Source organism: Magallana gigas, chromosome 4, assembly GCF_963853765.1.
Source record: "Magallana gigas chromosome 4, xbMagGiga1.1, whole genome shotgun sequence".
In the NCBI taxonomy this organism is placed as follows: domain Eukaryota; kingdom Metazoa; phylum Mollusca; class Bivalvia; order Ostreida; family Ostreidae; genus Magallana; species Magallana gigas.
This window is the reverse complement of record NC_088856.1, coordinates 9,418,856-9,446,770: the sequence shown is the minus strand read 5'-3', so window position 1 is coordinate 9,446,770 and position 27,915 is coordinate 9,418,856. Positions and strand designations below refer to the sequence as shown.

At 33.1% G+C, this 27,915-nt stretch overlaps 2 protein-coding genes, 1 long non-coding RNA gene and 1 other non-coding gene across 5 annotated transcripts in view; 3 read left to right on the top strand and 1 right to left on the bottom strand.

Moving 5' to 3' along the window:
• LOC105339562 (uncharacterized) overlaps positions 1-27,915 on the top strand; it is a 240,410-nt gene that overhangs the window by 99,661 nt on the left and 112,834 nt on the right. The gene's annotated exons all lie outside the window — the stretch shown is intronic.
• Positions 1-27,915, bottom strand: part of LOC136274419 (uncharacterized) — a 128,475-nt gene that overhangs the window by 59,268 nt on the left and 41,292 nt on the right. The gene's annotated exons all lie outside the window — the stretch shown is intronic.
• LOC136274424 (uncharacterized) lies at positions 6,271-7,101 on the top strand. The gene is made up of 3 exons (XR_010712744.1): positions 6,271-6,390; positions 6,586-6,830; positions 6,946-7,101. It is a non-coding gene; the product is annotated as an uncharacterized lncRNA (long non-coding RNA).
• On the top strand, positions 7,740-9,880 carry LOC105317946 (uncharacterized). The gene is made up of 3 exons (XR_010712743.1): positions 7,740-7,878; positions 9,470-9,619; positions 9,750-9,880. It is a non-coding gene; the product is annotated as an uncharacterized protein (transcript).

The window sequence follows — 27,915 nt, the reverse complement described above, 5'->3', positions numbered from 1 at the left end:
TTAAGCTACCTTTAAGCCACCTTTAAGCCATTAAAAAAATTCTAATTCATTAGTGTGCTTATTTTCCAACAAAATGTATTAACTTTATGAAAGAAAAGGTATTAAAACGGTTTTTGTTCTAGAAAGAAAAATGAAAAAAAAACACAAAAAAAAACCCCGGCCACGGCGATAATTTAACCCGGGACCCTTAGTTTACAAGCATCACCACACTTCCTCTGCGCCACGGCAACTTACATATATATGAGCGTTTTTATATCCTATATATCAGTGGATATTGAATCGCTGTATTAAATGTGTTTACTTGAAAAATTTTTGACAAACCATTCAGTTTGTAACAATCAATTATATCTTATTTATAAATTACATGCATGCATGTATTTAGAATGAAATACGGAACTTGGTCTTCAGTGAACAAAAATATATTATACCTAAATGGAAACCGTTAGGTTCACTATAGTAGGCTTTCTTAGTTAATAAATTTAAACCGAGTAGATATACGTTCATCTAATTTATAGCTATAAAAATGTAAGAAAGAAAATGAAATCATTTCTTTTATTAAATGCATTGATACTATTAGGGTATTTGTTCAATTTCCCGCAATTTCCCGGTTTTCATGATCGCGGCGCCGTTCCAATATGTTTAAATATTTACATGTAATTGTATGTACATGATTTTTTAACTATCAATTCTATAACAAACAAAATTACCAATTACCGGTGACGTATTTACTGCATGTGGCAATTGCAAATGACTTGTACATACAATTGTATGATGTGCCAGGCCGGGTATATTTGACCTATTTACCCTTATACATATATTTAAATAATCAACCCCTATTTATGATCACCGGTACATTAATTACTTCAAGATTTTACTCTTACATACATGTATCGTTAATTTGTAGACGTAACATCTTTGAAACCCAGAGCTAGGAAATAATACTTTGAAAATGAATTACAAATGTAAATTAACTTTTATTCACTAGACTTATCGTATACTCGTACATACGAAGATTCAACGCCTTTAGAAACCCTGACGTGCACCTGGGCACACGACACACCTGTTGTGTATATCTTGTATATTCTGTGTTAGTTCCAGGGGTTTTCTTAAGTTGGACAAACAATAGACTTTAATTAGATATACACAAACGAACAAAACTATGTCTAGACAAACAAAACAGTAGTATCCTGCCCGATATAACAAAGGCAGTTGAGAGTCTTTTCATCTTTAACATGTATCTAGCAGATCTAGAGTTAGAAATAATGAAAATTGAAAAAAAAATACAAACCTTAAACCGATTATCAAATTAAATCATGCATTTTTGGTTCATTATCTTTATTTTGTTTAATAACCGGATGAACTGAGAGAGAGAGAGAGAGATTTTTTTCACCGATTAATTTATAATAGGAAACAAACATACTTTAATTAGTTTTATGCACATATTAAGATACAGAGACTGCGCTCATCCCTACAATAATTTTGAAACCCCCCAAAAATTAAGAATTTTATAACGGCAATCTGTGTCCATCGGAGCGGTGCTGATGATAGCGATCTGTGTTTAATGGAGCGACGATTAAAACCGCATGGAACACCCCCCCCCCCCCACCCTTTCTTTGGAAATTATATTATTACTCGGATGACCCCCTCCCATCTCTATAAAAGAGCTTTTGCATTTAATATATGTTTTTATTGTTCAACTTGATCAATATTGACTTAAAGGCCACTTAAAGACAGTGTAAAGGCAGTGTAAAGAGAGCGTAAATGCCACTTAAAGATGCTTAAAGGTGGCTTAAAGGTGGCTTAAAGGTGGCTTAAAGAAGTTTGGACATTAAGGACCTATAAGCACTTGCTTAAAGGTGACTTAAAGGCGGCTTAAAGGTTGTATAGCCTTTAAGCTCCTTTAAGTCTCCTTTAAGCCACCTTTAAGGACTTGCTTAAAGATGGTTTTTCGCCCTGTGTATTCCCCAGTCACTTTTCCAAAATCGACCAATGGCCGACGGATGCGGAGGCAAAAGTGAATTTTTACAGGTGACAGTCGGCAGTTCATCAGCCGTTATCTTGTGTCCGTCGGGCCAAGTTAAAATTATTTTTCTCGGTCGGGGCAAATTTCTTCAATTGAAAGAGTCATTGAATAGTCTGTCGAGCAACCCTCGATCATATTCCAACCATCGGCTGACAGTTTATTATATCTGTTGAGGGTTGGTCAACATTTAGGCATTTGGAAGTTTGTAAATGGCGGCCAGCAATTATGCACACCGATTGACGACCGAAATCGACCGATTGTCGACAGGTCTATCGGGCGATTTAGACAAATCGGCTGATGGACGACCGTCTACCATCTTCCGTCTATCGCCTATCGGTCGATATGCGCCGGCCACGCGGACGGTGCCATGTTCGAGAATTTTTTTGATCAGTAAATTGAAGTAATGCCCACGTGGTTACAGGTGAATATTAAGCAAATTACAAATTTTTTTATGTAATTGGCCGACGGTGAAATTCAAGCTGTTGCGCAACGTTCGATGATTGAGCGCCGACTCACCGACTACTACATATATTCAAACTTTTGATGATAACAGTGTTCTGAAAAAACAAAATGTGACTGCTACGCGACGTCTGATACTCGAGTCGGGCGATGACGTTTCTTTAGCTGTCGATAAGACCATCAACTTAAATGGGACCTAGGCATACAGTATATGAAACGGTAAAAAAAAATTATATGTACACGTCAATTAATTTTTTTGGAAATGAATGATATGAAGCATAATATTACCGAAACATTTTCATTTGTCTAGTAATCGAATTTGATACGTTAATGACGTTAATGACAAACCACGTTTGAATAAAAGTAAAAAAAAAGAAAAAACAATTTTAAGTAACCCTGTCAATTAAGGAATCTATTTTTTTTTTCATTTGAGTTCAAACCAAAATTGAAACATGGCACTGTCAGATCTACAATAGCGAAAATAATGTGTTTCAGAAAATGTTTAATTTATAAACGTAAATCAAACTTTTGATTCTTTTTGTATAGTAAAAAAACATCTCCTCTTACCTCTCTTACCGAGAACTAAAACGATCACATTTTGAAAGCATGGACTTTCTCTATACAAAAATGAATTACACATAAAATAGAAAAAAGTGCACCAATATTCAAAATGTTTCACCATTGGTATGATAGCCATTATTTTTCATCACATTTCAAACTACTTTTATGGAAATTGACAAGAAAAGATAAACGGATAATGAACTGCATGCTCGAGTATTTTAAATCACACGTCAAAGTTTACCAATGCTAGTAAGGAAAAGTTAATCTATTATCTCATTACTCTTTAAAATATCTGGGTTTGGAAAGTTTTTCTAACACCGTTTTCTTTACATAAACGGTTATTGATAAGGTTGAAGTATTGCGATTTGATAGTGTTAGTAAGTCGTTAGACTGTATGCTTCCTTGTTTGGTCAATCAATTTTGAGCAATCTGATGAAGTAAGCCCAAGTATGTATAGAAAATGAATGTAAATACAAGATCAGTTAGTACCCAAAGATTATCAGAATTTCATCGAGGTATTTGCATTCATGCATCTTTCAAAATTTCTTCCTGAACGACAACATTTTGTAAATACATATTGTAACCTTCTCCCTCTTGTATTCGCTTTTTCATGTTGAAATAGGGTCTTTTAAACTGCCAAAAATAATTACGATGTCACAACCATGTCGTTTATCGGTAATATAAAAAGAATATTAATTCCTTTTGTGTCATATCCTTGGAGCGTAATTTTGTAATCTAAAAATAAAGTTATGATTATATACTTAGTTTTTAGTTGTAGTGAATCATTTATTTATCCGGGCAGTGCCCTCCCTATTAACCTATCAGAAAGAGTTCTTTAATTGCAACTAAAAGTTTTTTTAAAATGCAAAAATTAAGCAGAGAAATAAAAATAATCATGACATTATTGTGAATGTTCAACGTATCAACATATAACGACCTTTTGCTTCTACATCTAGATCCTAGATCTTACATAAAGAGATTAACAAATAGAAATCGATCTCCAATATTTGATTTTGTTTTATCTTTTTATTTGTTCCTTACCAAATATTTTTGCATACCTATTTTATCTATTACGGAGCGTTTAGGCTGATTATCGTTTTCGAACAATGGCTAACCAACAAGTCAGATATCAATTAAAACCTGTTTTCGAATGTTATTTTATCCAAATCTTTGGTAATTAAGTTACCTTGGTCATTCAGGTGATTTCTGTAATTTGTTTTCCTCCGTGCATTAACAATTTTTACACCTTTTTCTTAAAAACTACATGGCCATTTACTTTTAATTGTGGTATGATGCATTGTTGAGGCATAAGAAACATAAAATGTAAATTTCATATCTTTTGCATTACAGAGGCCTAAGGGACAAGGCCAGATTTGTCAAAAATTGGTTCCCCTTCTATTGCACATTAAAAAAAATTATAGCGTTTTCCCTATAGAATACGTAAATAGTAAATTTCATATTCACTAGGGTAGGGGTATTGGCTCTAGGGAGGAGATAACATGGTCATATAACGTTACATGTAATGTTGTTCTGTTTCAGTGCGTGGTATGAATTTGTGTTCCTTTATTATGCAAAATAAGGGTGCATTCTTCATTTATGAGGAATATGTGGTTTCATAACTGCAACCGTGGAAAACAAATTTCTATAATGCGCTAGTGCACGTTATTTGATTTGCATGCACACGCTCATGCAGTTATTTAAATAATAAGAGAGATACAGAGGTAGGAATTCATTGTTATGTAAACAAAGCTCGATAAATAAGGAATGGTCATTTATTTTGACAAAATGCATGACTCTTGGCAAACAAGATAAACTGATGTCAATGTATTTATATAAATGATATCATCAACACTACTAGTATAACATAAATATCAACAATCTCAAGACTCGAGCTTTGTTCACGAAACAAAAAAAATCAAACTATGCATTTTCCTTATTACCCAATATTTGACTTTTAAATTTTAACGAAGTATTAAATAGATCAATGTTTTCCATTTCAACATTAAGATTAGAAAACAAGATTAAAGATTTTGAGCTCAAGTCGAGTCTAAATCCCTTTAAGTAAGATAGTCTACCAATTTCTTATTTCACATGGATACTTGCATTTTAGGTTCTTCTTTTAATAAAGTGCATTTTAAGAGAAAACATAAAACAAGACTGTCAAAAGTTCATTCAACGTTTAATGCCATCTTCAAATGACCAAATCTAGTTGATGAAAAAACAAAAAACAAGATATTGGTTTTATTTTACATTAATACAAATACAATTTATATTCAATCTACATGAAGATCAGCTGTTTAATGATATTTCTAGTTGTCAGTTATTAAGACAATCCCATTGAGTTTTCATCATTTGAAAAGGCTCGTAAAAACCTTTATTGGTAGGTTATTTACCTTTGCAAATAGTAAAGTTGGCGTTTTTACATAATGCTAAAAATGAAGATTTTTGCTTTTGTAGTTTTAACCCTCAAAAATAAATAAATATTTACTTTTTTAGTGTGTTTGCCTGTGATAACACTACGTATCGGTTTTGTACATTATAAACCATACCTTCAAATGTCGCCAAATTGAGGCGGCGCCAGCGGGGTTTGTTTATTCACATATAAATATCTAATCGTACGATGGCTTAAAATTATATAAATATAAGTTATATAAAAAATAAAGAATCATTCTTTAAATATTATGAGGCGATAATTTCGGTCGGGGCGAAATAAAATCTATCATAAAGCCCTTGGATTTGATCACGCCCCGACCAAAATTATCACCTCATCATACTCAAAGAATGATTCTTTATTTTTTAAATAATCGCCCCCCCCCCCCCCCCACTGAAATTTGCATTCAGTCAGTTCTATATTAGTGAACTTATAGTTTTTTACTGTTGACAAAATGGCTTAGCCTTATCTTTTGTATTTTATTGTTTTATGATGACATAAAAACTACAACTTCGTCACCATTTGTACTGAGAGCATAACTGTTGATTTTTATTTTTTTTTTTGAAAATTTTTACTTATCGGGGAATAATTGAAAGAGCCATGGATATGGAACTTGCCAAATATGTGTCACGTCGTAGATTTATTTATCGTTACAAAACCAATTGGAACAGCTTTGAGGTTTTAAGCTTAAATTCTTCCTGGTTTATTTCTTATATAAAACGAACAGCAGCACACTTGTGATGATAACGGAGCAAAAAAGATTATTATACGTATATACAATAAGTGTCTTCATATGAAAATGTCTGGACAGCATCTCTTGTTGTGTATTTTATTATCAATTTTAGAACTCCAGATAGACGCCAGTCATTTTAGAGGCGGTACAATAAGCTGGAAACCTACTGGAAATGGAAATGAGGTTGATAAACTCGACTATTTCGAAATCAGACAAAAAGACAATTTTTTAATCATACTCTTTATGTGTGAATTCTAAATTTCACAGGCAATTCTTGTTCATCGAAATAATCTAGTCAAAACGAGAACTCTATTTATGCTTATGAAATTAAGTAAAATACAAGATGTCATTTAAAACATTTTATGATCATCTTTATAGGTACGTTTTACCTTTAAACTAGGATGGACTTACGGTAGGGGTCCGGGTTGTACCCCAAGTAAAGTTGGACAGCTTGTCACTGGGCAAAATTCATCGTATTGGAAATGTACCAATGGTTGTATTTGGACTGTGAAACTTGCAAACACCAATTATATATGTACAGGGGCAAGTGTGAGCGATAATTGGGAACAAGGAGAAAATACATTTACGTACACATTTCCTGGAATTGGGCCCTACACTGTTGAGTAAGTAGACATTCTTTTAGAACATTGAATTCATCTATAATATCATCAGTTGATGTTTTTGCTACATTTCCATCTGATACAATTTAATTCAAAATATTTAACGTATTTTGTTTAGGTTTACTGGAGGTAATTGGGTTTCGTTGAATTTTGGACATGCGGGAAGATGGTCTGTGGGAACTGTTGTTTATTTAGCAGATCGTAGTGATACTCATAACAAGAACAGAAGTCCAGTCACAACCGGGAAACCAATGTATACGTATGTTAGCAAAGTTTATACCATCATTTATTTAAAACTATACCTTTATTTACTTTTTTGAAACGATGCATTAATCCAATAAAACGGTTTCTTTTATGAATCTGTACGACTTGTACATTTCGTTGGATAACAAACTTATCAACGAGAATTTTTTTTTAAAATATACACTTATTTTTAAATCTTAATATCCAATCTTTTTGGTGATTTATTAAAACAGTATGTCTTTTCTAAAAATACGCTTAAAGAAATCGATTTAAAATTATGTATGCTATTTATATGTTTAAGATACTCAACTGTTGAACTCATATTGACTTTGCCTATGGTCTTTTCATATTAAACTGTAAAAAATTTCCGTTCTTTAGGTGTAGATGGAATGTTTTTTGTAGAGCGTTATATTTTTGCAACACAAATTAATCCACGCTTTAGTTTTAAGTTTTTAGAGGGTACAAATAATATTTGCTATTTCTTTTTTTATAATTTGCAATGAAATAGTTAGTTGGTTTCAGATATCAAAAATTCGATTTAATATCTATCTATTAAAACGCACTTTGTCTTGTAAATTCGGTCTAAGTGTTGAACAATACATACAAAAATACTCTTTATTTAGAAATGTAGCAATTGAATGCGTTATTTTTGTGTTCCAATTTTTGGCTCAGAATTCAGTATAGTTGTTATGCCACGATACGTATCCCGGTTGTTGATGACGACGGGGACACCGTTAGATGTCGCTGGTCGACAGGGTCAGAGTGCGTCTCTATCTGTAATGCACTACCGTCAGCGACGATTGATAGTGTAAGTAATGTGAATTCAAAGATAAATCTAGTGTTAAAGGTTATATATGCCTTTAGAGAGATATTCACAACAAGTTCATACTAATGAGTATTTAAAGGGAAATATTAAATTGTACATGTATTGTTCGACATGACTGAAAAACATGCGTGAGAGGGAATTACGTGTGATGTACAAAATCAAGATCAGCTGATTAGCAGTTTAATAGCCACACATTACTATGTTGATGATAGCAATTGCCAATCAAATTTCATATTAGTACTGTATTGTGCCTTCAGAAAAATAAAATATAATGCGGAAATTCTTTAAATAAACTAGTCGTCAAGAGTATACAAAATATGCCATCGACACAAATTGCATGTTTTTTTGTCAAGATTGTAAATGATGACAAAGTTTCTTTTTGATGATAGAAACATTACGACGTCATACTTGATTTGATGAGACCTTTTCCGTATTTAACGGCTTTAAAAGAATAATGTAGAAAATAAAACAATATTTTGACATTTCATATTTAATCACGGGAAAAGTAATTCATGTACCTATATTCAATTTGACATCATTTTAAAGAGGAAGTCAAGAGCTTGTTTAAAGACTTGTTTAAAGACTGTAGGCAATCTAGATATATTTCACTAGTCCAAGATTTGTTACTTATATCCTTCATATTTCATAAAAGAACGGTTGTTTAAAACATGATTTTTCATTGTGTTTACCCCAAATTTAAGCCCAGGTTCACCCTATACAACAGAGATATTATTATGAATCATCATTAAAAGAATTTTTATCATGAATTTCATAAACCTATTAACACCTTTCATTTACTTGATCCTAATAGAATAACAATCATACGGATAAAAATAAGGTTTTTGAATTTATATCAATTTTTCAAAACAAAAAATATTAGCATTTAAAAACAGAATGAAAAAAATATATACATAGTACTAAAAATGATGTCGACAAAGATGATTTATAATTAAAATCAATAATATCAGACATTAAAGACATTCTTAGATATACGTGAAAAAAAATAATTGGTAATACTTTTTTTTCATAATTCCTCATGTCACATACTTAGTTTAAAATTAACTTGTAAAACTCGGTTATAGCGAAGTCCCAGGGACCTATAGATTCACTTTGCTGTATCCGTATTTTGTTATATCCGTATAACGAGTTCGTAATGACAACTAAAGCGAATACACTATATACATACTTTCTTTTACCAGACATCAATTTTGACTTTTTGATGCATAGAATGAAAATACATTCTTATGATGCCTTTAGTAATGGTATTGTGATGTGAAGAATTTCTGTGAAAATAAATTCATTCGAACTATTATGTTTAATGGTATAGCAAACTTTTTGAACTGTAAAGAAATTCGTTAAAAAAGTGTTAGATTTCGTTTATATTCCACTCTATTGGACTTGAAATCAGATCGCTATATTCTTAAATTCGTTATATCAGAATTCGTTTTAACCGTAAGATTTTACAAAGTTTTGTTAAGAATTTTATCGGGGACTTAACAAAAACTGTTCGTACTAAACGAGCTTTACTTTAGTTAGTGATTAAATTGTTTGTAACTAATTTCTTTTAATGCAGAATACCTGCACAATATCATTTCCCGCAAATCACGCATCAAATGGGACCTATGCTGTCGCAATATCTGTAGAGGACTATCCGAAGTCCACTATACATATTGGGTCCCACGTTTATACCTCAAGTACTAAAATGTCAACAGTTAATTTACAGGTATAGTTCAAATGCAAAGAAACGATCTTCTTGTTTGATTATTGTTCCTTTTGAAATACACTTGAAATCATATTTTAAAGAAAATTTTGAATTTGATTTTAACTATGTTGAGAAAAAGTTGCATTTGTAGTTTTTAGTAAAAACACCATCTGGATCAGGAAGTTGTAACGAAAAGCCTCGTTTTATAAGTCCAACACCAGCGCAAGGTTCAACCATTCAAACAGACATTTTGCAGATCGTCCATCTCTCATTCTACGTCACTAATACCAGAAGGTAACAACATCTTCCTAATTTGAATAACGGTGTCGTTTTTGTAGTGTCATGTACCTGATAGATGTACTAGTATCAATTATACCTACATACATGTACCTGTTTTTGAAACAGAATTACAAGGATTGATATAACCTCACCGGCTGGTATGACTTATACCTCACTTCAACCTTTTCCTTTGCATCCCAGGAGTGTCTTTGTCACTACATCATGGACGCCACAGCAAAACCAAATAGGAATCCACATTGTTTGCGCTTTGGCAGAGGACTCCATAGGGTAGTCACATTATTCTTTAACAAAGAATTGTCTATGTATAATTTCTAAGGTAAACTTTTAAAGATTTCATATGTATTCAGTTATTTTTCTTAAAATAAGATCATTTTACCTTTCAAATTAAATGTAAGATATACCATATGCGTAAACAACTCTTCTTTTTGAAGGAAAACAAGTGAAGCACGGTGCATCAATGTAAACGTTAACGGTGAGTATTAATTAAATAATATTGAACAAACTCTTGAGCAAACTCTTATTTTATTGCAATAACATACCCCGATGACTTTGATTAATGTACCATAGTTCACCATTTTTTCTATTGTTTTAACTATGGGTTATCTACATCATAACTCATGGGCGGAGCTTGGATATATATAGAGCATTTGCATACGACACACAGCAACAAAATTGTTGTAGAACAGCTTTAATATTAAAGCAACAAACTGAAACCAATTACAAATTTGAGGTTAACATTTTAAAATTAAAAAGAAACAGTTATTCACACAACAATCCACGTTGACAGAAACTAAGAAACTTGAATTTTGGTTTTGAAAATAAACATTACAGTTTTGAAAAAATGACTTGCTGAACTTGGTAAGGGATTACACTGCTGGTTTTTCTCGATTTTGACTCGCTTTTCCGGTGGCTCTTCCCTAAAATTTTCTAGTTTGGGCTCATACAAATTTGAAATGTCCTTCAACATTTCTGACGACGGGCGTTTGTATTTTCTCACACTTTCCATCGAACGATGGCCCGTTCATTCCATAATTTCTTGTTCGGGGACGCCTGCTAGATATAGTGTTGTCGCAAGTGTGCGCTTTCCTGAATGGTTGGTATAATATCCCGGAATTCCAGCTTCTGAAAACATGGATTTCATAATAGAAGCTAGTTTATTAAGACCGATCGGCTGCTGGCTAAAACGCAGTTCATTGTCCGGACCATTTTCCAGAGGTCGGCGGTAAAACGCTGGGCTTTCACCACAGTCGCGACGGATCTCGATGTAATCTTTGTACATGTTGTATAACTTTGAGTTCTGGAAATGGTGCACTATTTCTTTGGCTTCCACGTGGCGTTGCGCTAGCCCTCCTATAAAAATACAAGTGTATTAATTATAACCGTATTCAAAAACCCTTTAAATCTACTTCATCCCCCTCCCCGTGAAGGACTCGAGAAGGAGGTGGGTTGAAGTGGAGTATCTAAGTTTCAGCAATATTTATGAACAGCTTACAAAAAATAAAAAATAAAAATCTTACCTTTGTATGTCTTGCTTGATCTCCTTTTGAATTTAACAAAGTGTCCATGTTGATCAACTCCAAGATATATCAGGTCGATCTCCATCCCCTATGTTCATCCACGCCACGGAAGCCAAACAGCTTACAATTATAGAAGAACATCGTATTCAGAAGCGATTTTTCGGTCCCATTGCCTAGTAAACCTTTTTCCCAGAGTTTGTTTTCAGTTTCGCCGCTTATCGGTTACATGTATGCTTGTTTGGGCCGAATTCCCACTCCTGCCGCTGTCAATTAGCTCATTCGGGCGCTCAGAATGCGACGAAATTCATAATACTCGAGTCTTTTTCATCAAGAAAATTCTCGTGAATGCCACATTCCCGGAGATATCTTAGTAATCCGACACACAGCATGTACAGTGATTTTGAAGGGTACGGCTGGCCATCCTTTCTGCGGGCTTCGACGACAAATTTACTCAACCATTTGTTAATTTCTGCTGGTTCGGTCAAATTCTCGAGCTCGGGAAATTCACAACCTGTACTGTATATGCGGGCGGATCGCCATTCCTTGAACGTTTTCACGCTCCAGCTTTTATTTTTTCGTGTATTTTTACTCTCGGTGGATTTAATTAGGTTACCAATGTCAGTGTCATCCCAAAATTTCCCAAATCTATCGTTCAGATTCAATTGTTCTAGGAACATTTTCGGCTGTAACGGGTTCCTGTGTTAAATTAAAGTCATACAGTTCTGCAGTTTGTGTCAAAGATAATTTAGTAATACCGTTAAAAACGTCGTTTTGGTCCTCTAAGAGCACTCTTAGAGCTGCGACAGTGTGTTGTCGTCTATAGATGTACATGTATGCCATTCACTTTTTTCTATCTCGAGAAAATCGACGTTCATTTCAGCCATCTTTCTCTGTAGACTGCAAGTGTGCAAATGAGGACAAAAAGAGAAAGTACAATTAGCGCGTGTTAATATGTAATGTGACAAGCCATTAGAATAGGATTTCTGATCAGCATCACGCCATTCGGATCTTTTTCTGTCACCTTTAGAAACCAAGGGAAAGGGCGAGGCGATGCGATAGTTTAGCTTGCCAAATTGAGAATTTCGTGCAACTATGGTACTTGTGACTTGCCGTATTAGAGAAGAGGTCACTCGAAGGCTGCGCCTTCTCGTGACCTCTTAACCTTTCTATAGGTTATCTGAAGAAAACTAATAAAAACTAATACGGTAACTACTACAAGGAATAAGGAACTCTTTGAGAACTAAGAGGTGATTATTTTGATCGGGGCGGTATCAATTCCAACAAAGCCTGAAGGGATAATGATATATTCATTTTTATATTTTCTATCTTTTGCATTTCTAACTTGTGCTGGTTTTAAGCTTTACGAATGATTCTAACAAAGCAACAACAGTTATACGCTTGATTTCTTATTTAATACCATTTGTTATCATAATAAATGAATAAGATGTCACATTTTATTGATGTTATTTTGATGGTTTAAAGACGTATGTCCTTGTTTGAGTGGTCCTTGCAAAAACAATGGAACATGTGATAGAAACGGCTTGACACAGAACTACACATGTATATGTGTCCCCGGATTCACAGGCCGGATTTGTGAAATAGGTATATCTTTTCATCGATTTAGAATTTGAAATTAAAAGAAATCAAAGAAACACGTTTTTCGCTTTTTAAAATATTAGCAAAAGAAAAAAATAATAATCGTATAACTTTTTATGATTATGAAACAGATAAAAATGAATGTTCAAGTGGACCTTGTCAAAATAATGGGACATGCCTTGACCTGATCAACAGATTTCAATGTCGGTGTGTGCCTGGGTATACGGGAACTCAATGTGAAATTGGTAATATGTTTTTACTCGTTAACAGAATTAAAAAACCATACAAAATCCACTGATATTTGCAAAAAGTACATCTTGTAACTTGCCAGCTCGGTTGATATTTCCTTTTGTGTCTTTAGTCGAGAAATCACTCGACATTGATCCATGTAACCAAATATCGACCTACAGTGAATTTTATAATTGTGAAATATGGATTCATAGTCTTTACCAACATTCAGTGATCATCAAACGTAAATTATTATTTTGATATTATTTTATCGTTGTTATCGTTATACTTTAAAATAAGAAACAATCGATATCACTAGGGTACAGTATCCTGCTTATAAACAAAAATGTGTTATTTCATTGTTGATCATTTTTTTTTATTTTTTAAGGAGGGACATATCTTAAATTATATAAGGTGTCCAAGTAGCGTTATGGACAATGCACTAGCTTCTCACCCCTGAGTTCGATCCTCGTTGACCAAATTTGTCAAAATCTAATAAAGCTGTTCTTTCTATATAAAATAAAATGTAAAAATGAAGAAATTGCGTCATTTGTAGATGTTAATGAATGCACCAGCAATCCATGTAAAAACCATGCAACCTGTAATGATCTTGTCAACTTCTTCAACTGTACCTGTCTTCCTGGGTTCACTGATGACCGGTGTCAAATAGGTATGAAAAACATTGCTGGATAGATCAATAAATAACTTAAAATGTAATAGATTATTGTACTGTAATCTACTGTAATGCGTTAGATAAATTAGGAATACTTATGCGTTTAGAATATAACAATATACGTTTTATCAATGAGTGTGAAAAAAAGGAGATAAAATTGTAAATGTTAAAAATTGCATCAATTTCAGACATAAATGAATGCGCAAGCAACCCATGTGAGAACCAAGCTACATGTAATGATTTTGTCAACTTCTTCAACTGTACCTGTGTCCCCGGGTTCACAGGTGACCGGTGTCAAATAGGTATCAAGGCATTGCTAGATTCATGTACCTCAGTAAATAAATTTAAAAGTAATAGATTGTTGTACTGTATTAAATCTCCCCTCGAAAATAAATTTGATAAACCCTTTTTATATAAATGATAAAAAAAAACTTATTAATTAAGAGATAATCAAAAATATTTTTTGGTCACTAAGATATGTCTGATAAAGGCATACTTATAACAATATACGTTTTCTGTAGATATCAATGATTGCAAACACTTTGAGATATATTTTAAATGTTAAAATTTGCATCAATTTCAGACATAAGTGAATGCACCAGCAACCCATGTGAGAACCAGGCTACATGTATTGATTTTGTTAACTTCTTCAACTGTACCTGTCTCCCTGGGTTCACAGGTGACCGGTGTCAAATAGGTATAAAAACATTGCTAGATACCTCAGTAAGTAACTTTAAATGTAATAAATTATTGTACCTTACTCATATCTCCCCTTGAAAATAAATACAATAAACTTTTTTTTATAAATGATAAAAAACATATTAAGAGGTTATTTAAAATAATTAATTTAAATATGTTTGATAAATTAGGCATACAAATGCGTTTAGAATAAACACTATACGTTTTATCAATGAGTGCGAAAAATAGGAGATAAAATTGTAAAAGTTAAAAATTGCACCAATTTCAGATATAAACGAATGCGCCAGCAACCCATGTGAGAACCAGGCTACATGTAATGATTTTACCAACTTCTTCAACTGTACTTGTGTCTCTGGGTTCACAGGTGACCGGTGTCAAATAGGTATCAAGGCATTGCTAGCTTCATGTACCTCAGTAAATAACTTTAAATGTAATAGATTATTGTACTGTACTTATATCTCCCCTTGAAAATAAATATAAATACAACTTTTTTTTTAAATTAAAAAACTTATTAATGAAGACTTTAAAAGAAATGAATTTAAATATGTTTGATAAATTAGCCATACTTAAGCGTTAAGAATCTAAAAATAAAAGTTGTTGCAGATATCAATGAGTGCAAACACTATAAAATAAAATTGTAAATGTTTAAAATTGCATCAATTTCAGACATAAATGAATGCGCCAGCAACCCATGTGAAAACCATGCAGCCCGTAATGATTTTGTCAACTTCTTTAACTGTACCTGTGTCCCTGGGTTCACAGGTGACCAATGTCAAAAAGGTATCAAGGCATTGCTAGATTTATCAATAAAAAACTTAAAATGTAGTAGGTTAGCGTAATGCTGGCATAACATGGCATTACTTTGCATTACTTTTATATGTCTGTTCATTTTTTAAAGATTGTGATGAACTAAATAACTGAATTGTATGTAAAATTTTGATTAAAATTGTTTTGAAGAAGAAAAATAATTCTTAAGATAAAAATAGTTAAGTTGAATGATTAAAAAAAATTAAAAATCCATTCTTAAATTGTCATGATTATAATAAGCTATAACAACACAATTTCAAAACATTTAAGATTGTTTTTAATATCAAGAATTCCATACCATTTGAAAAATTTACTCCTACTAGTTGTGCATTCAAAGAATTCTTTACTGTGATGAATATGTCAACAACATACAATGCCCAAATGATAATCAAGTATCAAAACAATCTAAAACTGTTTTAAGAGGTGCTAAACACCCTAATCTCCACATTCTCTAAACTGTGTTTAATTAGAATAGAGAACAGACATACACCCTTAAAACCAAAAAAGGAATACACTAAAAAAAATGCACTGTCCAACAATGATCTCCGGGAGCTTAAAAATTACTTTCAGTATTATAATCCATTAAAAAATAATTTTAATAATATACTCTCTCTCTCTCTCTCTCTCTCTCTCTCTCTCTCTCTCTCTCTCTCTCTCTCTCTCTCTCTCTCTCTCTGTGAACATGAACCTGTAAATATGTGTAAGCGTGTTTTTATAAATGAATCATTTGAAACAAACCATTATTCGGATTTAAAATTATTTGTTTGAAACTTATTGACTTTTCACAAAGTAATGGTAATGGTAATGCATTACTTTACTCATGTAATGGTAATGTGATGCACTGCTTTAAGAAAATTAAGTAATAGTAATGGTAAATTAAAGCCCAAATTCATGAAGTAATGGTAATGTAATGCATTACTTTACAATTTAATTCGCCCCAAGTATGGTGTTAGATGATTTAGGTGTACATATTTTTTTTTTATTATAACAACTTGCCGATATAAATTAATGCAAGCACTGTGAAATAGAATAATAAATGTTAAAAATTGCATCAATTTCAGACATTAATGAATGCGCCAGCAACCCATGTGAGAACCAGGCTACATGTATTGATTTTGTCAACTTCTTCAACTGTACCTGTCTCCCTGGGTTCACAGGTGACCGGTGTCAAATAGGTATGAAAAACAAAAAGTTAAGAAACTTGAATAGCTTTGGTATTGATAATTCTATGATTCAATATCATTGGGAGCATTTTCTGCTTGATAAAATATCAATCACAAAATGATAATTAAAAAAATCAACCCTTTTTTAAAAAACATAACAATGTTATGGGTTTAACGTTTTTTGTAGATATAAATGAGTGTAAACCTGGGCCATGCATATTTCTGTTTGATTGTGAAGATCGGATCAATGAATACCATTGTAATCTTATAGAGTGGAAACTTGCTCTGATCATTTCAACTTTTGTGATGCTGAGTCTGATTATCATATCCGTTTTCACTTATAGTTTCAAAAGAAAAACATACAAGAAAAGGGATCACACCTGGTAAGAGTGAAATAATCTTATTTAAAATGTTTTTTACACTATATTTTAATTTTTTTAATTAAAGTTAAGAACAAAATACGGTTTTTTTACCATTCCTCTAATCTTTAAATATATGTTCACTTTTTAACCAGGTTGGCGAATTTTGTTGATATCTATAAACCTGACGTTCAGTCAAGAGTTCTGTGAGTTTTTCTTATTTATCCATTTGCGTGTAGTATACTATAAAATCGAGAAAAAAAATAACCTTATTCTTTCTGGGTTTTTTTTTTAGCTTCAATAGAAAAATTTCATTCAAGCACTTTTAATCACACACCAGAAGACTGAGTAAATTGCATTTGTAAAGTATTAGATATCGATATGGATATTTCTCCTCTTTGTTACATGTAACATGTTTCTCTCTGAGAAACAAAAGCTGAAATGTTTTATGATTACCTTATAGTTTTATGTGTAAATATTCCCCTAGTAATGCTAATGTATGTCCATTTATGTCGTATTATGTTATTTTGTACATAAGAACAAGGGACGTTATTAGCCGTATTTGGCCGCAAAATTTATGATATTTTCAACGTCTTAGTTTTGTTTTTTTGATGTGGTGCATTGTACTAAGTTCGATACTGGCTAAATTCTATAGGCACCAAAAATGACGTCATTTTTCATTATGACGTCACTAGTGTACGCTAAACATGGAATGATCTCCAAAAATCATTATAATATATAGAAATATGAATAATCTTTGCTGAAATTAAAACCTTTCACATGCATTAACCACTTTTATATTTAACATACTTATTTTCTGTATCATAACAAATTCATATACTGAAAATGGTGACGGTTAATAACTGTGAACAATGTGAATTTTAGCAAAATGGATTAGAAAATGGCACATTTTAACAACGTAATTCAAACAACGCGATCCGACACGGACAGTTACTCGGCGTAACACGCGGTTTTTACCGGTGAAAGAGGGTTTATCTTATAAAAATCTAAAATAATTTTTTTTATACGTAAGAGAAGCCAAAAGGAAAAAAGAAATAGAAATTGCAACCGAAAAATAAATAAATTGATAAATAAATAAATAGAAAATAACAACACACACACTATTTAGATGTAAACGATTATATAACATTTTTACAGTGGATTTTTGTTGAGATCATAACAGAAAATAATCGCCGACATATTGAAAGGATTGATCAAAGCACTAATAATTTCCTCTTTAAGTAAACAGTTTATGTTTAAGTCCATTTGTATCCGTCATATGTGATCGAAGTAGTTTAATCAATCGTAAAACCAGAACAGACGTTAGACATATTGTCATATTGTCTTCGTCTTCCGTGATCTTTTCTTACTTTCAACTAGTACCGATGGTCGGCCGATTAAATAGACAAGTTGGCAATTGCTGAATATTCACCTGTAACTTCGTGGGCATTGCTTTAATTTATCGAGGAAAAGGGTTCTGCGCCTGACCGCCGCTTATATATTAACCGATAGCCGGTAAATGTTAAACGGTTGATCGTCAGTGCATCAGCCGATTTGTCAAAATCGCCCCAAAGACCAGTTGACCCTCGATCGTCAGTCGGCCGACATTTAAGAAAATCCAAATGCCGAAATGTCGATCGACCGAGCGACGACAGACATAAGAACTGTCTTCCGAAGGTCGGAAGATGATCGAGAATTGCTCGATGGACTACTAGTATTGAACGACTGGTTTTACTGAAGAAATCGGCCACCGACGCAGAAAAAAAATGTAACTTGGCCCGATGGACACAAAATTGGTCGGCCGACGAAAAATGAATACGACATCGTCCAAGACAACGGCTGATGAACTGCCGACTGTCACCCGATCAATCCCATTTTTAACCCCCCCCCCCCCCCCGCCCCCCCCCCCCCAAAAAAAAGTCGGCCGTTGCTCGTTTTTGGAAATTTCAACTTATATTTTCTTTCTATAAAACGTTTTTATATTTACTAATATTTTTTTTCCCTATAAAACATGCACATGTTTCATACACCGGTATATTAAAGGAATAAAGAATCATTCTTTGAGTGATAATTTAGGTCAGGGCGTGATCAAATCTAATAAAGCCCGACGGGCTATACTAGTATGATAGATTTGTTGTACGATTAATTATTTGAATATAAAAAATCAAACCCCACTTGCGCCCCAATTATACGTCATTTGAATTTATTGGACTGTACATTACAAAATCGATACGTAGTGTTATCACAGGCAAAGACACTGAAAAATATTCCTCTTTTTTTGCGTGCAGAATTAATGAATCAGTAGATAAAGTGTCTTTCGTGATCTTGTCTAAAATATTAGACTTCATCTTTATCAAACCACTTAGAAACCTTTTGTTTATATATAGGCTACATCACTTGTTCCAAGAAACGAGAGAGAGAGAGAGAGAGAGAGAGAGAGAGAGAGAGAGAGAGAGAGAGAGAGAGAGAGAGAGAGAGAGAGAGAGGGGGGAGAGAGAGAGAGAGCGAGAGAGAATGTGTGATAGACTAAACTTTACGTACATTTAATTTTAAATCACTACTATAAGCTATTTATTTGAACTAGTTGTCTTATATTAAATCCTTTAATCGATAAAATAATGCACAATAGCATATTATGATGAAATTCAACCAAGAGTCCACGTGCTATATATATATACTCAGCCCGTTAGCACATGCTCCTTCCGCGAGTCGACAACAAAAACGTGTCGTTCCTTTGTTTTTCAAGTCCGAAGATATTGGAAGTATGATCAGCAATAACTTAGTCTTACATTGTTTGTTATGTATGATATGATTCTTACACTGCGAGTGTGAAGTTTAATTTGTATTTGTTATACTTTCATGTTAAATACTGAAATCTGATTGGTTAAGACGCAGTTAATAATATTTACTATTACCCTCAGCGTTAGCAACGCACTTGGCAACGGGTAACATTAAAAAATATTACATGCGCGAAAATTATGCGCGTACGGTTCGCTGTAGAATTCACGTTATTCCTATATAAAAGCAGTAAAATTTTCTTAAAAATGTTAAAAAAGACATTCAGTATAACAAAATAAATAGTGCCTGTTTGGGAGGATAACAGTTGAAATTGACACCCCTCGAAAACCATTGTCAACCTCCGCTTCGCGTCGGTTGACAATGGTTTTCTCGGGGTGTCAATTTCAACTGTTACCCTCCCAAACAGGCACTATTTATATAATATTCTATATTTTGAACAGAAATAAACTTAAACTCTCTCTCTCTCTCTCTCTCTCTCTCTCTCTCTCTCTCTCTCTCTCTCTCTCTCCCTCTCTCTCTCTCTCTCTCTCTCTCTCTCTGAATATATGTTTGTGCATACTAACAGTGACTGAACTACTAAAGTCTTATTTGATTCTAGACTCACGGTTTAAACAACGATCTCCACACAATGACTAAAAGTTTATAGACGATCTATGACCAGGTTTATAGGTTTTATCTATACAAAGCACACGTAATTATATTGAAAAGAAAGTGCATTGGCCTGTGCTCGTTCTTAATACTTGCTAGAAGTTAATATATAAATAGTGCCTGTTTGGGAGGGTAACAGTTGAAATTGACACCCCGAGAAAACCATTGTCAACCGACGCGAAGCGGAGGTTGACAATGGTTTTCGAGGGGTGTCAATTTCAACTGTTATCCTCCCAAACAGGCACTATTTATTTTGTTATACTGAATGTCTTTTTTAACATTTTAAAGAAAATTTTACTGCTTTTATATAGGAATAACGTGAATTCTACAGCGAACCGTACGCGCATAATTTTCGCGCATGTAACATTTTTTAATGTTACCCGTTGCCAAGTGCGTTGCTAACGCTGAGGGTAATAGTAAATATTATTAACTGCGTCTTAACCAATCAGATTTCAGTATTTAACATGAAAGTATAACAAAATATATTATTCATCTGTTTAATTAATCAGTTTTCTTGTATATTATTGTACCGGTTGGTAAATGATTTTCTTTGTGAAATTCCCGCATTTATAAAGTTGCTAAATTGTTCTATCCACGCGCGTCGATTGTCTTAAATTACATGTAGTCGTTTGTGTATTAGAAAAAAATCAAGAAACTAACAAAGTATAATTAAGATATTAAACAACAAAATGCTTTCTATGGTGATTCATGCGGTAAAAGAAGGTGGCGACATTGCAGAAAAATTACATTACCTGCGTTCTTTTTCTCTGCATTGATCGCTAATTTATTGTTTATATTTACATCTTTTTATCAACAAATTAATAAATTGGTTGAAAAAAGCCAGAAAAATTAACAAAATTATTGTTACGTACATGAGTACGTTAGGTATAAGAAACAGCCAAATCGTATCCTATTGGAATTTGATTGACATCACCATGATTATTTTGTGTAGTCCGGGATTTTTCTTAGGTTGCTTAAGGTTTCGACCGATCGATAAACTAGTAAGAACTGGATCGTTTATATTTCAGTTCTGTCAATTTCAACAGAGCTATAAATGTACAATCCATTTTCGTAATAAAATAGAGGGAATCATACTTGATGGATGTAAATAATATATTCATTTACGTCTACTGGCTTTCGAGTATTTCTCTGCAGTACGGATTCCCTAACTATGTCGGGTTAGTTAATACGAAATTCTTATTCTAAACAAAGGGAATGGAAAGTTTGGAAATAAATACTAATACCAAAAAACAAAAATTTAAAAAAAATAAGAGAAATGTTTGGTTGTGTTAAAACCCAGTTAAGCCTGTCCATCATGTTTATGACGCCGCGTTAAAGGCTTCGTAAAATGTCGACGTTTCGTTTTAAAAAGGCGCCGTGTTTAACGTTAAGTATATCATACTTACACTAAAGTTATATGAATAAATCATATACCATTGAGTTTTGTTTATTCTTGGCTTTTGAAAATGGTAGGTATCATTAGATTTTAAAACACGGCATTTTTTGGCCAATAACGTCCCTTGTTCTTTATTCGAATTGTTTTCTTTTTGTCATTATGTAACTATTGGAAATATATATGTTGAACAGAAAAAGGAAGCAGAAGGTTGACAGGAGAAAGAAAAGCAAAAGTGTTACGGGGTCTAGTAATGACAGAACTTATAAATATGAAGGAAAATAGAGGATACCTTTGCTTTGTAGTTAGATACGGATGTTATGTTCCTCGTGAGAAACGATTTTTATTTTACATTTTCAAAAGTGCAAAGCACATATTACGTGGTGAATGTAGGCCATCAGAAATATACACAAATGATCAACACAACGGGTTTGAATAATTGAACAACTTTAATATAACATCATCTTAAAGAATTCATTGTTTAAATGTTGAATTTACCAAAAAATGTGTGGTTTTTTTTAAAATGATTAATAGATTTATTAATTTTCAGGGACGGACTACTTTTGAAGACAAATCAAAGTGGGGATTTTTAAATTAAGAAAATCATAAGAAGATTTTTTTTGTTTTGGCTAATAAGTAAATGAAATTCAGGAATATTGAATCTCTGTTATTCTATAAAGGTTAGAGTCGTATAAATTTTAGAGATCGATGGTCATTTTTTGGGCTGTCGAGTTGTTTTTGCTCTCACATGTCATCATCTTTGTGCGGATGACATTCTGTCCTACTATGATAGGATACAAATTTCTTATACTTTCACAGTGTATACTTTTCCATACCTCCAGAATGTAAAAGCGCGGGTAGGTTAAGGCAACTCAGAGTTTAATGACCGTCGATATTATGATCAATTTGAAAATTGTTATTTTTTATGAAAACAGTGCTGAATATTAATATCAAGTAAATGTGTTCGACATGATATTATTTTTCTACTTCGGAATCAAGTCAATCGTTGAAGCTGTCCTGCCATGGTATCATATGACAGTTAAAAAAAGATAACCGTTTAACCTTAACAAAAAATCAAAAAGTGTAACTTCTACCCCCAAGTTCATTTGTAAGTATTATACAACAATTCAATAGGCAATTAGTTCATGTTTATAAGACTAGTATTACTGCTGGAATCCTATATTTATTCGCATAAAATAAATATTGTCATTATTTATCGGAAACCTTCTTAACTTCTTCAGATTAATTGAAAATACTTCGTATTTTTTATTTACAACAACAAAACACAGGATTCTAGCAGCACTTTTCAAGTATATTAGGTTTTGTGCTTTTGCTATTTACCAAATTCAACTTTCGTAATTTTCGGCGTAGTGTTACACTTATGCCTTTTTGTACCCATTGACAGAGAAAAGGCAGGTCAAGCCATATAAATGTCTATCTGCTTACCTCATAGAACTCGCTGATGAAACAAAACATCCATGCCTGTATGATCCTGATTATATCCTAACTGCTATTCATCTAAATTTTGAATATCTGTATCAAATAAGTCTTATTTCGACACTGTTTACTCTGCATTCCGACGATTTGTCTCCCGACATTGATCTTCTCTATTGAACATGCATGTGACGTCATCAACGATAATTATACGTAATACAGAGAAACCAAAGATATATTCAGTTAGAAGAGTTTCTAGTGACAATTTACACCTGTAGTTTTTAAAATTTAAACCAGAGAAAAAGTAAATATTGACATGTTTCTGATTAAAATATGACATCATGCTGCTTATTGTGACGTCATATTGATCAGAAGATTTTTTCCTCAAACGATCGCTAAGAGTTGCCTTATCATACCCACGAGAATATCTCTTTTTTCAATGGATCAATAACATTATCTCACTGTTTAAAATGTAATAAAAATAAAGGTTTAGTTAGAAAGATAGTATCTGGGTAGTAGGATAGATTTTAAGGTGAGAGGAGAGTCATTTTTTAAGAATATATGTTTGTGTGTTCTGTGTCAGATTGAGTACACTTTTGAAAAACAACTGATTTTGTCACCACGGCGCACGGTAACATTCAAAACATGACGTCAAGATAAAACACGCACAGTTTATAGATATACCTCATCTTTACAACACGCTTAGTCTCTTGTGCCTTTCTCCTTACATTTTAAAATGGCACTAAACAACTTAACATCTTATTTGCACATATTTATTCGAGTATCATAAGCTAGTTTATCAAAGTTTTCATTTTGTAACCGTCTGTAATCTTGTTTACAGTAAGGTTAACCCTGAACGTCGGTTGACTTTACTTATTTTTTGACAAAATATTTACAGACATTCTACTCTCTTTCGGACTGTTTTATATTCAAAATACAATTACCATCACACACACAAAATGTATTGCCGTTAAACAACAACTTTAAAATAATAGTAGAATTGATTTTTGGCACCATTGAGCATTTTCACAGCTTGTATCGGCTTTTTTCCAAGTTTAATCCATTCTATTGGTACTTCTCGTTGCGCCGTGACGTCCGGCGACGTCGATGTTTTTAGTCAATTCTAAAGAGGACTATTTGTCTTTAGTGACTAATATCTGTTCGACAAAACAATATATCTCGTCATTATTTAATACAAAGAATACCATGACTATATTTTATTTGGTGTTTCAATATTATTTGGTTTTAAGCCCAATTTATTGATATAACTTTCAACATTATATGGTTTATTGTTGACATAACACAAATTTTGACCATGCGCCGTGACCTCATTTATAAAATGTGAAAGGCAAGAAAAAAACAATATTAATTATTGTTATAGACGTCTGTTAATATTTTCAATCTATTTTTTGATTTGATATAATTAAATGTTATAACACTATGTGTAAAACAAGAGATAAGCCGTAACCCTTGACACATTTCTGTATATCAAAGAATCTTGTATTGCTTGGTTTTATTTCGTCATAACGACATACTAGTACAGTACCGATCAGACCCAATCTAACAGAAGGTAAACCCCAACTTAACCGTGGGTTTACTCTGGGTTTACTCCGGGTTTACTAGAGTGGACAAAGAGTAAACCCAAAGTAAAGTAAAACCCGATCAGAAGTATACCACTGAAAGCAGACGCTTCATGTGTATTCAGAATATACAAGGGACAAAAATAACAAGCAGTAAGATGGTTGGATAAAATTTAGGACTGCTTCTAACTTCAGTGCGTACAGTTGATCCCCAGAAGCAATTCTCGTGTAATCCCAAAGTAAACCATGAGTAAACCCAAAATAAACACCGAGTTGACCCTTTTAAAGGGGAAATTTTCAAAAAGTAAACCCGGAGTAAACCCAAAGTAAACCCAGAAAGTAAGCATAGGGTTTAGTTGGGGTTTACATGTACAATGGTGTTAGGTTGGGTCTGATCGGTACTGTATTTGGTATGTTCGACTTATCCTCTAGTATGTTCGGTTCAATATATCGTTGTTACGGATGACAATCTCGAAATAATGGATACATTTGTCGTACATAGGACTAATCTTCTATCGTAGGTACTTAATATAAATGTGTTATAAAAACGTCAACTCAAATTCAACTTATCACGTCGTTCATACGAATTAGTTTCAGAGGTACACCATATTACTTCAACTAAGTATGAAATAACATAAATTGAAAAAAAAACTTAGCAGTACGCTTCCTTTTTGTATATTTTTAAAATGAAATAGTTCTTCATTGTGTTAAGTTTTGATGCAACTCCTATTTCCTGTAGATCAACCCACGTAACCAGGCACGCTGCTATTAAGGGGACTCAACACCAATATATTGCTAATTAGTTTCATTTTCACACTTGCAACTTTATTTTTAACAAAAAAAGGACAGGATAGGATTCACGCATGACATGTTTATCGCACGATAGAACAGGATATAGGATTGGTACACGCACTACTGGCTCTAAAAAGTACTGAAAGTGCCATTTTTTACTGATGATTTCTGATATTTACTGATATTGTACTGTTAGTGCTGAGAATTGCTGATATTTACTGATAATTTTACTGCTGTTACTGATAATTGCTGTTGGTTCTGATATTTACTGATATTTACTGATGCTTTTGCTGTGAGCTCTGATAATTACTGATATTTACTGAGATTTACTGTTGGTACTGAGAATTGCTAATAATTACTGAGAATATTTTAAGGCCCAAAACATTGTCTTTTAATTATTAAATAACACATATTTCAGATTTAACACAATTTATTTAATTATATATTCTTAAGTTTTATTTATTTGATATTTAGCTTCTTTTGAACTTCGGAAACTCACAGATCACATTTTAGACAATTATATTAGAAAGCCGGTCAAAAATTGGTACTTAAACTTAAGGCAGACTCCACAAAAGTTTTAATTTCTAAATGCGGTGGACATTTTTTTTTTTCAACAATGAAAAACCCCATAATTCTTAACATGATTATTTTTCTTTTCAAAATAGAGAGATACCCGGTCAGGACTTTAAAATGTCTTTGAGGTTTTACTTCACAGAAAGATTAGCGAGGCATGCAGTATCTGTGTATAGTATACATACTTTCAGCAGATCAAAAGGTTTGAATGTCACAATTCAACCTTGTAAATTGTCAGTCTGGCACCTTGTGTATGACATTACGTAATATCCGTATACAGGAATCCATGATCTTGAGAATATTTATTCAAAGAGAAAAGTATTATTTTTATTGACAACAATATAAATAACGTATTAGAATGATTTTCATATTCATCATCTTATTTGTTCCGCATTCAATTGATTAAAAAAAGTTGGATAAATAATCTCATCTCTCTCTCTCTCTCTCTCTCTCTCTCTCTCTCTCTCTCTCTCTCTCTCTCTCTCTCTCTCTCTCTCTCTCTCTCTCTCTCTCCTACCATTTGCTGAAATCAAAAAAGGTAACAATCGGCGAAGAATAATTTTTATTGTCCGACCTTTCACTCTTTCTCTTTTAATACATATGTAATATATCTTCTGTTGCACGGCTAAGTAATGTTGTCATGATCTAGTTCTTTTATTGTAAATCTGCCCACCCTGCTCTCTCTCTCTCTCTCTCTCTTGCTCGCATATATTATCTAGTCCTAAAATTTGAGTTTCCGAGTCAAAATGGCATAACGGCATTTGCACGATAAAGTTCTATTTCAGCATCACAACCGCCATTTCAAACACAGATTTCGAGTGTAAACTTTTCTAAGACTACAAAGAACACCAGCTTAATATAGTGAAAAAGTGTTACGGCTTATCATGCTTTAATTCTCTCTCTCTCTCTCTCTCTCTCTCTCTCTCTCTCTCTCTCTCTCTCTCTCTCTCTCTCTCTCTCTCTCTCTCTCTCTCTCTCTCTCAGATAATCTATTATAACGTATTTTGAGGCGTCAATGCAGAAAGGCATAAGCATGATTATGTCCCATTACAGTATCATAACCACCGATTGCAACAGCGATTTGATTGAAAACCCCCTCTCTCTCTCTCTCTCTCTCTCTCTCTCTCTCTCTCTCTCTCTCTCTCTCTCTCTCTCTCTCTCTCTCTCTCATTAATACATGTACTTTATTCATGCACTTGTATGCGGTTATATGACCAGCGGCTATATAATTTTGAAAAGAAGACACACAATTTAACTGATTTTCCTTAATCTATGAACGCTTAGATATTTTATCTCCACGCCTAAAAGCAAGCAGAAAAAAATATGGATTAAGAAAAACCTCAGAACTAACAGAGAGCACTCAGACTATACACACGACAGGGTGACCACGGCAAGGTGTGAAAATTGACCACCTGTGTATATGTCTGGCAGTCGCTGAAAAGATTCTTTTATATGTCTGGGATCAAGAAAACCCTCAGAATTAACAGACAGCGCTCAGAATATATACACGACAGAGTGACCGTGGCAAGGTGTGAAAATTGTCCACCTGTATATATGTCTTGCAGCCTCAGAATAAACAAATATAAATGGCCGGGAAATACAATGTGAAACAAAAGTGTTTGATTTTATTTTGAAAACAAAATTAGTGATTATGGCCGGGATAAAAACATCTTAAGTTTATAATTATAAATATTTAACATGGTTCAATTAAAGAGTCGATCGCTCAAAATTTAGAATCATTAAATAGATGTTTATC